The 15,249-nt window shown below is 38.3% G+C and overlaps 2 long non-coding RNA genes across 5 annotated transcripts in view; one reads left to right on the top strand and one right to left on the bottom strand.

The window, feature by feature from the left end:
• The window catches only part of LOC123385932, a 148,611-nt gene that overhangs the window by 11,010 nt on the left and 122,352 nt on the right, over positions 1-15,249 (top strand). The window lies entirely within an intron of this gene.
• Positions 1-15,249, bottom strand: part of LOC111560983 — a 64,960-nt gene that overhangs the window by 46,709 nt on the left and 3,002 nt on the right. For all 4 annotated transcript variants that reach the window (XR_006599220.1, XR_006599219.1, XR_006599221.1 and 1 more), the window contains one exon: positions 8,233-8,326. This is a non-coding gene — a long non-coding RNA (uncharacterized LOC111560983). The remainder of the gene's footprint in view (positions 1-8,232; positions 8,327-15,249) is intronic.

Below are 15,249 nucleotides of genomic sequence, written 5' to 3'. Positions count from 1 at the left end.
GTATGAAATTTACCTGTACACTAGAATACATGAGATCAATGTAGGTTGGCATTATTGCAATGCTTCTAATTATGTGTGATGTCTACCTTCTCTGGGAGTTAATGGAATGTTGATATGAATATTCTGGCAGGAAAAATAAGTTTAGGTGCTTTAATTATGATACTCATCAGATTCCTAGATAAGGCAACAATTAGTTCAGAATTAATGGAGCAAAACAGAGATAGACCCAGAGAGCAAATTGGGGCAACTTTGTAGCCACAGCCTCAGGTCTCTGGATATTATGAGACTATACTCCAACCTATTTACCATGGTGAAAAGGCATGTTTAATCCAGTAGGTGGCAACTGTGTCCTCAGAATGCATCCATTCACAACTGTGAGGAGTTGGAAAGGCTCTAAGAACTGAGAAATGAGGGTTGCCTGGGTGACTCAGCTGGTTAAGTGTCCGACTTCAGCTCAAGTCATGATCTCATGGTCCATGAGTTTGAGCCCCATGTCAGGCTCTATGCTGACAGCTCAGAGCCTGGAGCCTGCTTCGTATTCTGTGTCTCCCTCTCTGTCTGCTCCTCCCCCTGCTTACACTCTGTCTCAAAAATAAATAGACATTTTTTAAAAAGATTAAAAAAGAATGTAGAAATGATATCATTGTTGTCTTTGGGGGGCACTGGTAGAGAAGAGCCTCTGGTCTCCCCAGAAGAACAAATAGCTATGCTTAATTAACCTCCACCTTCTGTTTGTGTAAGCAGGCTTAGGATTTGATCAAACAAATCTACTTTAACAAGGAGGGGGGCACATCTCAGGGAGGGGAATAGGTAGCAGAACAGTCATAGGAGAGAAGAAAATAAAAACATATCAAACTTATTATAGAGCTTTCTATCCAAATTCCATGGAGGCCAAGCTACTGCAGGAATCTGGGTCTCTCAGATACTTCTGTTCTCTGTCCTCTTGCCCCTTTTTCATTAAATTTTGGCATAATCTCTGATGACTTTCAGAATAGAAAGAGCCTGTTCATTTTCCAGAGATGCACTAAGGCAGTCATGAACTTGATTGTGTAGAGGAGGGCAGAAAAAAGAACTAAGGTGTTGGGGGCATCCTCTTCATCTGTGAGCATCACCTTCCACACATTGAGAATCAATTCTAACTTTATAACCTTCTGTGTTTCTCCTAAGGTCATCTCAAATTGTATTAGAAAAGTACTCCCCAAACTGAAGCAGTGAATTCTAATGTACGATAACCTTGTCTAGATATTTCTACTCTGTCTTGGTAAAGTAGTACTCCTTGGGGAAAGTTGTGAAGAGGTGCTGAAGAAATCCAAACCGGGCCTTATGAGATGTTTCCATTTGAGAGCAGAGAGGGCTCTTAGGGTCTGAGGAGGTAAGACCCTGAGAATCCCACTTCCTGTTCCTTAAGGAGCCTTTGGGATGCTATGTTTGTGACTATGTGTGTCTGTGTGTGCAGCAGGAAGTAGAGGAGTTGCACATTTACCTTTGTAAGAGATAGCGAATATAAAGGGGAGCCGAAGAATCTTCTGGAAGTTAGGATGGTCTATCAAATCTAATAAACGCTTACTAACATGAATGCAGTTTGAGATGCTCTTAAAGATGGGTAGGACTTAGGAGGCTGAGGTAGGTTGGGAATTGGCAAGACATTGCAAATAGAAGAAATAGGTGGAACAAGGAAAATAAAATATGAAATGTAGGACTTAGACAAAAAAATTATCTAGTCAGTCAATATAGCTATACATTTCTGAGTTGATTAGAAAGGGAAATAAGGCTGGAAAGCTTAAGTATGGTCAAATTATAGAGAGCTTGGCAAGCCAGTCAGAAAGGTGGGAGGACCATTGATTCAATCACTCTGAAATATTTATGTAGTGTGACTATGTGCCAAACACAATTCCAGGTGCTTGAGATACACTGGGAAACAAAAAAAAAAAAAAAAAAGAATGTTTCTGCTGTTACAGGATTTACATTCTAGGAATGACAATCTGCTATTTATCTGCCTTTCATTCAGAATGTCCACGAACTAAATTCATCTCTACAACAACCCCATATGGTTGGTATTATTATTAACCTGCTTTAAAGATGGGAAACTGAGAGACAGGGAGGTTAAACATATTGCCCAAGGTCACACAGTTGGTAAATGTCTAGAGTGGCTCTTAACAACTGCATAATACTAGTTGTAAGAGCTGCAGGAAGAGAATTTCAAGGTGTATGTTTGGCAAAAGGGGTAAGTGCAAGATTATACTGTAATAAAATACCATAGATGGACTAGGTGACTTAAACAACAGACATTTATTTCTCTCAGTTTTGCAAGGAAGCCTGAGATCCGGGTGCTAATATGGTCAGATTCTGGTGAGAGCTCTCTTCCTGGCTCACAGGCAACCACCTTCTTGCTGTGTGTTTACATGTCCTTTCCTTTGTGCTTGTGCTGTTCTTCTTCTTTCTTTTTTTAACCACTCTGTCATGGTGTGATTGACCACAAAGAGCTGTGCATATATGTACTAAATGTATACAACTTGATCGGTTTGAAAAGAAGTATGCACCCATTAAACCACTACCACAATCTATACCATAAATCTATTCATCACATCTAAAAGTTTCCTCCTGTCCTATTTATTATTGTTATTATTATGTATGTATGTATAATAAAAACTCTTAATTAAAATAGTCAAACTCAGAAGCAAAGAGTAGAATGGTGGTTGCCAGGACCTAGGAGGAGGGAGAATCAGGGAGGTATTGGTCAAAAGGTTTTAAGTTTCAGTTATGCAAGACAAAAAAGTCCTAGAGTTTTACCATCAGCATAGTGCCTATAGTTAACAATATCATATTGTATACTTAAACATTTCTAAGACAATAGATCTTATATTAAGTGTTTCCTTCCTCTTCTTACAAGGCCCCCAATCCTATAGGAGTAGGATCCTACTATTATGATCTTATTTAGCCTTAATTACTCCTAAAAGCTGTATCTCCAAATACAGTCACACTGGGTTGGGACTTCAGTATTTGAATTTGGGGGAGGGACACAATTCAGTCCATAGTACCAGGCAATACTAAGATTTTAAAAATCACCTAGTATTTGTCCAGGCTTACTGTCTACCTATGTTTTCTCATTTAATCCTAGTCATAACCCTAGGAAGTAGACAATATTCTTCCCATTTTACAGATTGTGGAAATATATAGTTACAAGAATTTAAAGAAGTTTTTTAACCACTTGTACATCTATTGATGGCCCCTGACCTAAAACCCCTAGTCCACTTTCTCTGTACCACACTCCACTGCTCAGCTGCCGGCCACAATTCTTACTCAGTGCATGGCTGGGTCCTAAAGGCTTTGTGACCGCTGGAAAGGAAGCACTCATTTTACACAAGAGGCTTCTGCTGTGCACGGAAGCCCAATGGCTGCCGAGAACCTGGCAGAGCTTCCTGGGTATTCTGGGAAACAACTCTCTGCCCCAGGGAACCTAGTGTGGAGAGGAGATGCAGAAAAAGAGGGTTTGGATAGTGAATTTATCTGAGTCAGTTTAAGAAAAATGATTTTTTAAAAAGATTGTTTTATTTTTTTAAGGAGCTTTCAGAGGGAAAAATGGTACAACATTTCCCAGGGTAGAATGACTTAATTTAGTGACTGGGGGAAATTAAAATGTGTTTTCCACAAAAGGAAATCTGAACCTCCTTTTTTTATAGCCACCTTTCATGGACTTTCTTTTTTAAATGTCTTCATTTTCCCATTCATTTCTACATGGTTTGCTATTCGCATGGCTCTATGTAAAGGCTGCCATGAAAAAGGAGCCTGTGGCTAAAACCATGAGAAAGACATTAGTGAAATAGTTTGTTAATTTTCCCAAGACATCTATCTGATCTTCTAGGTAGAACCATGAAGAGTTGGGATGTCTAGAAACTGACTTGCCCCTCAGGTGATAAGAAGTGAGTATTAACGGCATTCTATCACTTGGATATTTTGTACCAATAGGTCTGTGGGAAAGGTAAATCAAAATAGGAGCTAAATTCAACAGCTTATATTTGAACAAGTTACTGTGTTTTCTCATAAACTCATAATAAGTAACATAGATACATGGGTTTCATACCAGATGTCTTCTATTAGTGAGCTAATATTTATCTCCTGAAATTCTAATAGCTCATCTTTGCTTTCAAACACTCTCAGATCCTACATTTAATTGAATAGTTGCTCTGCCCTTGGAGAATTCACATATGTTAAATAATTTAATCTTCACAATGACCTACTGAAATGTGGTTATTTCCATGTTACAAGAGAGGAAACTGAGTGATGCCTGCCAGTTTTAGCTCCTGTAAGTTCACTGAGGACTGTGCCTGTTCATCATATATCCAGGGCTCACACAAATATCTGCCACATGGTAGTGGTCAGTATTTATGAAATTCCTGAAGAAAAACATAGCCAATTTCAAACTCAGATTTTAGGCTCTTAACAGCAGTAAGAGTGACTTATGACATCAGAATGACTTGTATGGTAATCCTCATAGAGAATTATTTTCCTAAGTATTGCAACATTATAGACACACTCTGCAAATACCCATTTCAATTTACTACTCTTTTTAATAATGTAAGGAACATATGTTTGCTGTATAAGAATTCTGGAATACAAATGATCAGTAAGAACAACAAACAGGGCGCCTGGGTGGCTCAGTGAGTGAAGTGTCCGATTTCAGCTCAGGTCATGATCTTGTAGTTTGTGGGTTTGAGCCCTGCATCAGGCTCCATGCTTTTTAGTGCAGAGACTCTTGGGATTTTCTCTCTCTCTGCCCCTGCCTGACTCATACTCTCTTCTGTATCTCAAAATAAATAAAAGTTAAACAACAACAGCAAACAAATTTAAATCACTTGATACCAGGCCACTTAGAACACCTGCCTCTGTCTTGCAGCATCCTGTGCTCTGATAAAAATCTGTACCCTTTTTTTCAATTTTTTATTATTACTGAAGTATAGATAATATATTAGTTTCAGGTTTATAACACTGTAATTCAAAAATTCTATACATTACTCCGTGCTCACTGTTGTAAGTATAATCACCATCTATCACCTTACAGCACTATTACAATATTATTGGCTGTATTCCCTATGCTGTGCTTTTCATTTCTGTGACTTATGCATTTTACAACTGGAAGTTTGTATCTGTTAGTCCCTGCACCTAGTTCACCCATCCTGCCTCCCCTTCTCCTTTGCCAACCACCGGTTCTCTTGTATTTATGAGTCTGTTCCTGTTTTCCTGCTTATTTGTCATTTGTTTTGGTTTTGAGATTTCACTCATTAGTGAAATCATATGGTATTTGTTTTTCTCTGACTTATTTTACTTAACATAATACCCTCTAGGTCTATCTATGTTGTCACAAATGACAAGATTTCATCCTATTTTAATGGCTGAGTAATATTCCATTGCATACACATACCACATCTTCTTTATCTGTATTTTCTTTCTTAACAAAAGGAGTGTTCTGTTCTTCCCATCTACCTTCCTGAGTTCTCCTTGGAGTCAAAGACAAGATGGGTTCTCTCTTTATGATCACCCAACAGGATCTAATAGGACCATCCCTTAGGGCTGTGGACCAGAAACGGGGATAACAAAGCTCCCATTTTAAACAGTTTTATCCAATTGCTATCAGTTAAAAACAAGCACCAGGGACAGCCTGAAAAGAGCAATGACTTTGTCCTCAATCTCAGTTGCTCAGTGTAAAGAACAAATTTAGGTGATTTGGTATTAAATCCCCAGATAAAATCCAGATCTGTCATAGCCGTTCTATCTCCCAGATCCTAGCTAGTGAGCTACCCACTATAACAAGCCTTTTGGTTTTCCAAATTATTTTCTCCTGCAGTCTAGGACTTAGACACATTGAATTATATATACTTGACTAACTAAAATGTGTCCTTGCTTCTGTAACTTCATTTCACATAAGTGATAACTAAAAGGCTGATATGATTGGTAAGTATAAGGAAGAAGCTGCCTATTCCAGTAAAATTTGTTTAGCACTGTGAAACAGAGCTTTGTTTTTCCCTCAGCTCATACTTCTCCTTGGTTCCCTAAAGTCATTGTGCTCAGCCTGACTGTGTCACGTCCCTCTTTTCCAAGGTTTTTGCTAAAGATATTGCCATCACTCTGACTCCACAAGAGTTTTCATTTCTTATTCTTTTATTATGATTTTTAAGATGTAAGTCTTGATTTTTGTGAGAGGTCAGGGAAGACTGGCAAATGTAGAAGGGAGAAAAAAGAGTAACATGATATTTTCTATAGAAAAATGCATTTTGGGTGTCAGGAGCTGACAGGGGAAAAACACACAGACATTCATGGCAAAATTGTTGATGGAAGCTTAGGGGACTAATCCTGATGCTTACTTTATTTTCTTTTTAATGGGATGTCAGTTCTGAAGAATAAACAGTCTTTCCTGAATCCAGAGTTATAAGCACTTATTTGTCTAGATAAAGTACAGAAAAGAAATATTGTGTGCTGTGACCCATAAGTCATCTTCATGGCCTTTCAGGTAAACTACCAAGGATTTTTACTGTTCAACTCAGTGGAACACAAATTGGTAAACTGAGAGCTAACTGATCACAGCCATTGAAGCAGTTCATAGCTGACACCCAAAATTTCATCTTAATCTGAAGTGGCAACATCAATTACCTAAAAACGTGCCACAGTAGGGAATGCCCACATCCCCTATTATGGGCAAAAGGAGAAAGGAGCATGTATCAGATGCTTCAAGGAAAGGCCTGTTTTATTCTGAGACTTCTTCCAAGTGTTCCCTACCAGAGGAGTAGAGTGTGGTCACCCTGCCCCTCATTCCCAACACTCCATAAGGCAGCACCTGTACAGAAATGTGGATCACAAAATACAAAGATGCAAAATGGGATTGTAGTACAGGACAAACACAGAAATAAGGTTACTGTAGTCAGTATGTTTAACAGCCTGTCCCTCTGTTCTAGTATCATGAATTGTGGAGGCAGGAACACTAGCAGTCAGAGTGTGAATAGCTAAAAATCAATTTAAAATCTGAACGAGGCACAATTGCTGAAGGAAGGCTGAGAATTCTCTGCAATTGCTCTGAAAAGCTAATGACAAGAGGAAGCTGTAAGTGAAGTGCAGAATGGCATGAAGCAAAATCAAAGAGCATGTAACAAGCAGACAATGTAAAACCTTAATGACAAAAGAAAATGTGAAATGATCTCACCAGGTTCTTACTGAGGAATGTTGGAAAGTTAATACCAGAGCCATATTATCCATTATAACATTAAAATACATTTAATTCCAATAGAGTTTCCTTCCTTGCAAATGGTTTACATAGTCCTTAAATTTGAATAATGGTGGTATAATGGGAAAACACTTGGAACCCAGAGCTGGCCTCCAGCCCTACCTGAGCCTATTGCTAACTGCTCATTTAGTCCACTCAGTCATTCCAAGAAAACTTTTTGAAAACCTATATATTTTACACTCCATTTGTGTTGAAGCAACTGTCTAATACTTTTGGAACTCAGATTACACATATGGAAACAGGGATGGCAATTCATATACTGACAACCTTGTAAGGTCTACAGAGAATCAGATGAGAGAGTGTTAAAAGGACCTGGACTATGGCTGTAACTTTTCCTTTTTTTTTTCTAGACAATTCTAGCTAATAAATAAGCTCATTTAAGTTATTTAAACCTGGTCTAAATAATGTGGTAATTAAGTTGGCACTATGACTGCAGAAACTATCTTTTGGTTTTCTGAGCTACCACTGAACCTCTAGGCAGCACTGAGGCATCATTCTGAATGCTTTTAGCACTCCATATGTGGTTCAATTTTACTAGAAAACTGTCAAATATCAATTGGATTAATAGGATTCCATTGATCTCTACACCTGGTTAGATAGAAAATATCAGATTTAGAAACTATCACATAAAAAAAATAGTCCTCTGTTGTTCATAAACAGGTTGAGAAGTTAGTAGAGAAGCCTTGAGTGAGCTGCAGCTTGGCACAGACACCTCCTCTTGTCTTCCAGAAAGCCTTCCCTTGTCAATTTGTGCTCAGGTCGATTCAAAGGACACATTGTACTGGTGCCAACATTCAACATGCTTACGAAAATGCCTCTCCATTCCTTCCTGTTTCCACAGAGGCTTGTCTTTAAAATGGCCCTGCTGAGTGTTGGTAAACTCAATTGATAGAGTAGCCAGAACATTAGCATATGTATCTCTCTAGCTCAGGAATGGAAGAAAAGTTGGTTTCTCTTACCTTACTTTTATGTGGTTGCTCAATGAATGAGAGTTTAGACATAAAGCTTCTCCTTCTTTTCCGGCTTATCTTCTTACCAATGATCAAGCTTCTTCTGGTATGCAAATGGGCCATTTAAAAGGCAGAAAACAAAATCCTGTAATTATGTGGAGTAATTTTGACCTTATTACCAGGCTTTTAGTGTATATGTAAAGTCAGAAAAAGAACAAACGTCTCTCAAGACCTGCGCTAGGTAATGGTCAGCAATGTTACCAAAGAGAGAACTTTTCCCCTGCCCGTAACCGTAAGAACACCGTTGTAGCTGTCCCTGCTCTTCCTCTTGCATGGGGCGTGTTTGTCTGCATTGAGCTTTAGATTCCACACAGCATTGTCCCTGACACTCTCTAATTTCATAATCACAAGTCGGCAAAGTTTATTATCTCCAATTTATAGAGAATAATTCCAAAGTATGAATTGATCTTCAGGGCTTCAGTGAACTTGACTGAAATTCAGGTCTTCTGACTGGTGAGTTTCTCAAACAGCTTGTATGCCTAGGAAAGGAGAACTAGCACTGGGTGAAAGACAGATTGTCACCATGTCTTAGGTCCTTTATGTGAGTCACCTTAACACCAATTTGTATACAAAAATTCACAAAGAAATTCAAACTTCACAATTTATGTTTTTACTACCCTAATCATTTTAGCATTCTGTCTACTTTGATAGAATGCACTACATATGTAGGTATGTTGTAAAACTTCTACCACGTTCTCTTAACCCATCATATTAAAAACCATGCCTTCATACTCCTAGCATTTAACAGTATAATGGGGCTGTTTTAAAAATAATGTATTTTGAGGCTGCATTGATAGAAATACACTATTTGGAATGTACAAGGGGATAGCACCATTCTGTGCTAGGTCGGGTCACATCTCAAACACAACTTTCAGTTCAGCACATTGATAAAATTAATATTGTGTATGTCCAGAGGATCATGCCTCCACCACCGGGAACTAGGGATTTGGGCCTGGGGATGAAAAAATGTAGGGTGAACATGATTGCTGTCTTCACATTTGCAAAGGCTGTCAGGGGAAGACAGATTAGACTCACTCCATGCCGCCCTCCAGGGCTGAACGAGATTCAGTGTGTGGCAGCCACAGGGTGGCTGATTGAGGCTCAATGGAAGGAAGAGTTTTCTAAATTATTAGATCAGTTCACATTGGACTGAGTTGCCTCAAGCTATGGGTTGCTCCCAGGTACCAGAAATGTGCTCACAAAGGCTGAGCCATCCTTTGGCAGAATTGCCAATGCAGGTATTCAAGAACTGGAAAGGGATGTAAGGAAATATCTCAGATACCTTGTATTCCAGATATTCTTGGGTCCTAGGATTCATGGCGAAGCAGCATGCTCAGAGCCTTCGCTCTTGTTTTCAGACCATCGAAACTAGTTTTGTTAAAAACACTTCCACCAACAGGAAAACAGGAATTTGTTGGTTTTGTATATCCCTTTGGGTTTATTCTCAATTCTTCCTTATTTTCTCTCATTTAGGGAGAAGATTTTATTCCGTAGTGGAAATATAGGTATCATTGAATTTCTTTTTTTTTTAATTAATTTGTTATTTTGAGAGAGGAAGAGACAATGCAAGTGGTGGAGGGGCAGAGAAAGAGGAGAGCGAGAATCCCAAGCAGGCTTCACGCTGCTATCACAGAGCCTGATGCAGGGCTTGAACTCATGAAACCACAATATCATGACCTGAGCTGAAACCAAAAGCCAGACACTTAACTGACTGAGCCACTTAGGCACCCCAACATCACTGAATTTCTTATAAACTCCTGAAATTTAAAATAAATTGTCAATGTTTTTCTTTTCTAAAGACTTTGTGTTTTTAGAGCAGTTTTAGGTTCACAGCAAAATTAAGAGGAAGTACAGAGATTTCCTATATACCTTCTGCCCCTAAATATGCATAGCCCCTCCCATTATCAACATCCCCCACCAGAATGGTACATTTGTTATAATTGATGAACCTACATTGACACGTGATTATCAGCCAAAGTCCACAGCCTACATTAGGGTTCTCTCTTGGTAATGTACATTCAGTGGGTTTGGATGAATGTATAATGGCATGCATCGATCATTATATTTTTTCTATATTCATTTTCTGTGAAAGCATGGTATCACTTGGTGGGGGATATTGATGATGGGGGAGGCTATGCATGGATGGGAACAGAGGATATATGAGAAATCTCTGTATCTTCCTCTCAATTTTGCATAAACCTAAAACTTTTATTAAACATGAAGTCTATATTTTTTAAAAGTTTGTGCAAAAGGACCTTGAGCCTGCCACATTTCTGAGAATGTGATTGTACTACTAGTTCATGAGCCCTCTGGTCTTTTTATCAGCAAGAAAGAAAAGGCACATTCAAACTTCATAATTGAGTTGAGTGTAGTATAGAAATGTTTCAAAGATAGGATGGGGCTTAGAAAAATAAATTGTACAGGACCTAGGGTCTAATAGTAGTGGGCACAGTTACTACTCTGAAAAAGTAACAGGGAAGAACAGTTTCAAAAACCCACTGAGGGTCTCTGTGTAGATAGAATTACTGTCTGGTATAGAGACTAGGCCAGCCCACCATGACCTGGCAGGGGTGGAGCTGAGAGAAACCTCTCTCATTTTTATTTCTTCCCACCCTCTGTCAACTGCTAGTGCCTCTTATTGGTAGAACCGACTGAAAGCCTGTGGGCAAGGGCACCTGTCAGTGCTGTCCACATGTATCAGCCTTACAGGGCACAGAGTAGGATAGGAGAAGAACTCAGAGTGGACATGGAGAGGCCAGAAGGAAATGATCAACATTGTCCTCTCTCATAGCACTCACTGAGTTGGTCATTTCCTATCTGCTGTCTTTGTAGCCTGGAATGTACCTGTTAGCAGAGCCTATTTAATTGACTAAGACTTAGAATTGGCTTTAAAATAAGATTAAAAGCAGTCATTGTTTTAAAAGAAATGTTCTATCTTCTGATTATGAGAACTAAGTAATTTAACAATAAATATTTCAGTGTAAACCAAATATTTGGGTTCATTTAAGAAAGGGTTTTATAGTAGGAGATTTATAAAAATCTCATACTTCCCAAAATGCTTCATTGGAATTGAAATGCTCCTTCTCCCAAACTAGCCATGCTTCTTACTGTCTTTTCCTTCCAAAGCCATCTGGTATGGTCTTTGATGGGAAATCTGTGATATACCTTCTAATTTCATTCTAAACATTCATATTCAATACAACAGTGTATCATCATGTTTAGATAATTGAAATATTCAATATTTTTAGCTAGGTTAAATGAAAGGAAGATCATTTAAACATTACTCTTTGTTGTATGGCCTGTAACAACTTGCAATAGAAGATACACATACTACTTATGGCATATAAAATGCCATAGTGTTGGGGAAATCAATAAGGTTATGACTGGAGAAAGAGGGATGGGCTAAATGGTCATCCCAGATTCCACGCACACATTTCCCTCTCTTCATCTATAAGGAATTATCAGAAAGCAAGTGAGTCTGGTATTTAAACATAAATTCATCTGTAATTTGGTGCTTTTCAATGGAGGTTTTCAGAGCTCAATTTCAGTTTCATCTCAAAGTGGAATTTCAGAGTTACTTGACAATAACAGGTTTGCTCTTGAAAAATGAAAGTGGAAAGTGAAGTCTGGACTCCCCACTCCCACTTACCATGTCATAGACTTTCACCTTCCTCCAGAGTGAAGAGCATGCTCAATGTTGATGGAAACACAGTGAGCTACCTTGTGGGAACTACTTTAGTGCAGCTAAATGTTTACTGTAGCAGAAATGTTCAAATCTTGTTGAGAAATTCATAGCACTAAAAGCAAAAGTGTTTCATAGCTTTATAGGTCCAGATATGTTATATCCTGTGAAATCTAATATGAATTTGGACTCCAATAAAATATATGCAAAAGGCCCATATTTTGATCCTGAATTCCTCTAGTTTTTCATATAGGAGAGTTTTCTATGTGATGCATCCAGCTGGAGGAACTGATAAGATAATCAAGAACAAAGGTCTGTTGTGCTGCCCCAAGGAGTAGATCCAGATGGTCTCCTGAAGAGAAATTGTCCCCAAACAATTGCCATCTTTTGCTTTGGGGACCAGGTAGGAAGGAGGTGTTTAAGTTGAGTATTTGTACATATTCTTTGGAACTGTTTAGATTCTGATGAGGATGCAAGAGGTATTAGAAGTGTCTCAGATATAAAAACTATGGCTAATAAAAGCTAAAAATCAAATCTTCTGTTTAATACTTTGGAATTATTTCTGTTTAAATTTGGTAGAAAAACTATCAAACTATTAGTAGAATTTCTAAAAACTTTGGTGTAAATGATGGAAAGACAAAATATATATATAATTCATTGCCAGGAATTAGATTTAAGGGTATTAGCAAATTTGTTCACTTGTGGTCTGAGTTTAAAATTAGTAGGTTCTTAGGTAGCACTTCTCAATTACGCCAGATATATTCTAAGGATATAATAGGACTCCATTTAGGTCATTAATATGTGACTCTTTTAATAATTTACTTTTTGATAAATATTGTCCAAGTGAAAATTTTTTTCAGATTCAACATGTTGCTTTTCCTAGAAAAATACCCAAAGCAGATGACTTTCCTAAGTAAAGCTGAAACTTGTAGAAATTAATCAAAAGGACATCTTTGTTCAAATAATTGCGGTTGGGAAGAGGGAGAACCCAGAACACACTGCATGTTATCCGAACCCTTGCACAAATATATCTTGGGAGACCAAACTGGCTAGCTTGGTTCTTTTACAATAGAGTCGGTTTAGAAAGCAACATAAAATCTTCACTATCTCATGTGTATTTAGTACACTTTACAGTGTTTTGGTAATAGAAATATTAGAAGAGTTTGTCAGAGTGTGAAAATGACAAGTGATCACATATAAATTTTGTCTTATGTTTCAGGTGGGAATAGAGGCAAAGAATGGTGTACAGTGGTCATACTTTTTCTTGAATGTTTGTACTATTTAACAAATAAGATCAGAAAGTGCTCTACCTACTGCCTTTTTCCAAAGTTATCCCTCACTGGAAGAAGAAAAAAAAAAAGCAATAATATAGTTAGCAATTATCAAGGAGTAAGAAATGATTGCTGTGTTTAGGCCAATGGTAGAATAAAGCATTTTCTTTCAAAATCCTGCAGAAGTCCATAGAGAAGTGAGTGGCAATTGCTAAGCATTATTTGTTCCCAAGATCATATTTTCTTACATGGGTGACCTTGGACAAAACATTAAAACTTCATTATATGTCAAGACACTCACTGCTCTACCATTCCTCAGCAGTTCCCCATCGTTTGAGGATGACGTTGTGACTACTCTGAATGGCATAAAAGATTCTTCACAACCTAACCCTTGTCTGCCTCTTCAATCTCATGTCCTAAGACTCATACATCCCCGCATCACCACAAATGTATCACAATTAATTATTGTAGATCTTAAGTGGACTGTGTCTGCAAGCCCCCTTGCCTTCCTTTACTTACTTAATAAATATTTTGGGGGTATATACTGTGTGTCAGACACTGAGCCAAGGGCTAATAATAAATGGTGAGCAAAGCAACATGATCCAAGGCCTCATGCAATTTATGGTAGAGTGGGGATAACAAAGAAACAGAACACCGCCCACACACACCAACAACAACAATAAATAAATAAATATAAATAAAATAATTATAGATTGTGATAGGTGCTGGGAAGGGAAAATAAACAGAGGGTTAACATAGAGACAAAAGGGAATGATGAGTGTGAGGTGGTGACATGTGGTATGTGCCAGGTGAAGACCTGGGACAAAGACTTCCAGACCAAGAAAAAAACATATACAAGTCCTAAGTATGGAAGATTTTCTAAAGTTCGGTGAATTAATAAAGGCCAGTGTGGCTGGAGTATGGTGTGGAGGACATAGCATGAGGTGAAGGTGAAGAGGTAGCTTCAGATCAAGCAGTCCTATAGCTCATAGCAAGGAGTTTTATTCCAAGTGCAATCAAAAGTTATCGGTTAGATTTAAGCAAAGTTGTAACATGGCTTAATTTATGTTTTAAAAAGATTGTTCTGGCTTTGTGTGATGAATGAATAAAAGAAAGACAATAGAGAAAGTGGGTGGAACAGTTACTTAGGCCATTCTGGCAAACCAAAAAAAAGGGATAATAGCAGATGCATTCAAGAGATATAGGGGGGAAGAATTAGCAATGCAATTGAATTTTTCTGTTTTCTGACTTATTTCTATTACCTTAAAGTCCCAAACCAAGCATCCCCTACAAAACTAAGCTACTTTGAAAGCCTCTTAATCCCACAGGGTTAGAGACCCCCTCTTGTTCTCTAAGCAGCCTGTCACATGGCTCTACAATGTGACATACCATAATATTGACTTCCTTGCCTGCCTTCTGTAAGACTGTGAACTATTTTTAGAATAATGGCTGTGTCTTGTCCATTTCTGTATCCTTGGCCTGAGAACAGAGCCCAGTGTGTAAGAGGTGCTCAGTAGATATCAAATGTGTGTGTGAATCTTGCCTTCTAGATTGTTGGAGAGCTCTTCACATGACTTGCAACACTGAACGGAAGCCAGATCTAGGCACTTGGGATTGATTCTGATATTGAAAGGATTGTGGAAGAGCTTCTGCATACCAAAGACACTTACATGTATTAGAAGTGACCAACACATCCCAGACAGGAAGCCAAATTGATTTTCCAAAGCCACTTTGGGGGGAAGAGTTCTTGACTAAGGTAGACTTTCTCAACAGTGTTTTGAGTTCCATTTCTAAACCTTGCTGTGACATTTACAGTTCAGAAAAGCTTGCAGCACATAGCTTACCAGACACTGTCATTTTTGACAAGGAGTTTGCATTTATCAGTCGTGTGTCTGGGAACTGTTGGGCAGAATCATAACCAAGCTGTCACCAGGGCCTCCTATTACCTTCAAGCAGATTCATTTTAATTCACCTCCATAAAGATTTAAGTGCCTAACATGAAACTTAAGGTGT

The sequence above is a fragment of the Felis catus genome, chromosome B3 (genome assembly GCF_018350175.1).
Source record: "Felis catus isolate Fca126 chromosome B3, F.catus_Fca126_mat1.0, whole genome shotgun sequence".
Classification (NCBI taxonomy): Eukaryota; Metazoa; Chordata; class Mammalia; order Carnivora; family Felidae; genus Felis; species Felis catus.
Note: the sequence above shows the minus strand (reverse complement) of the source record. Positions and strands in the feature narration are given on the sequence as shown.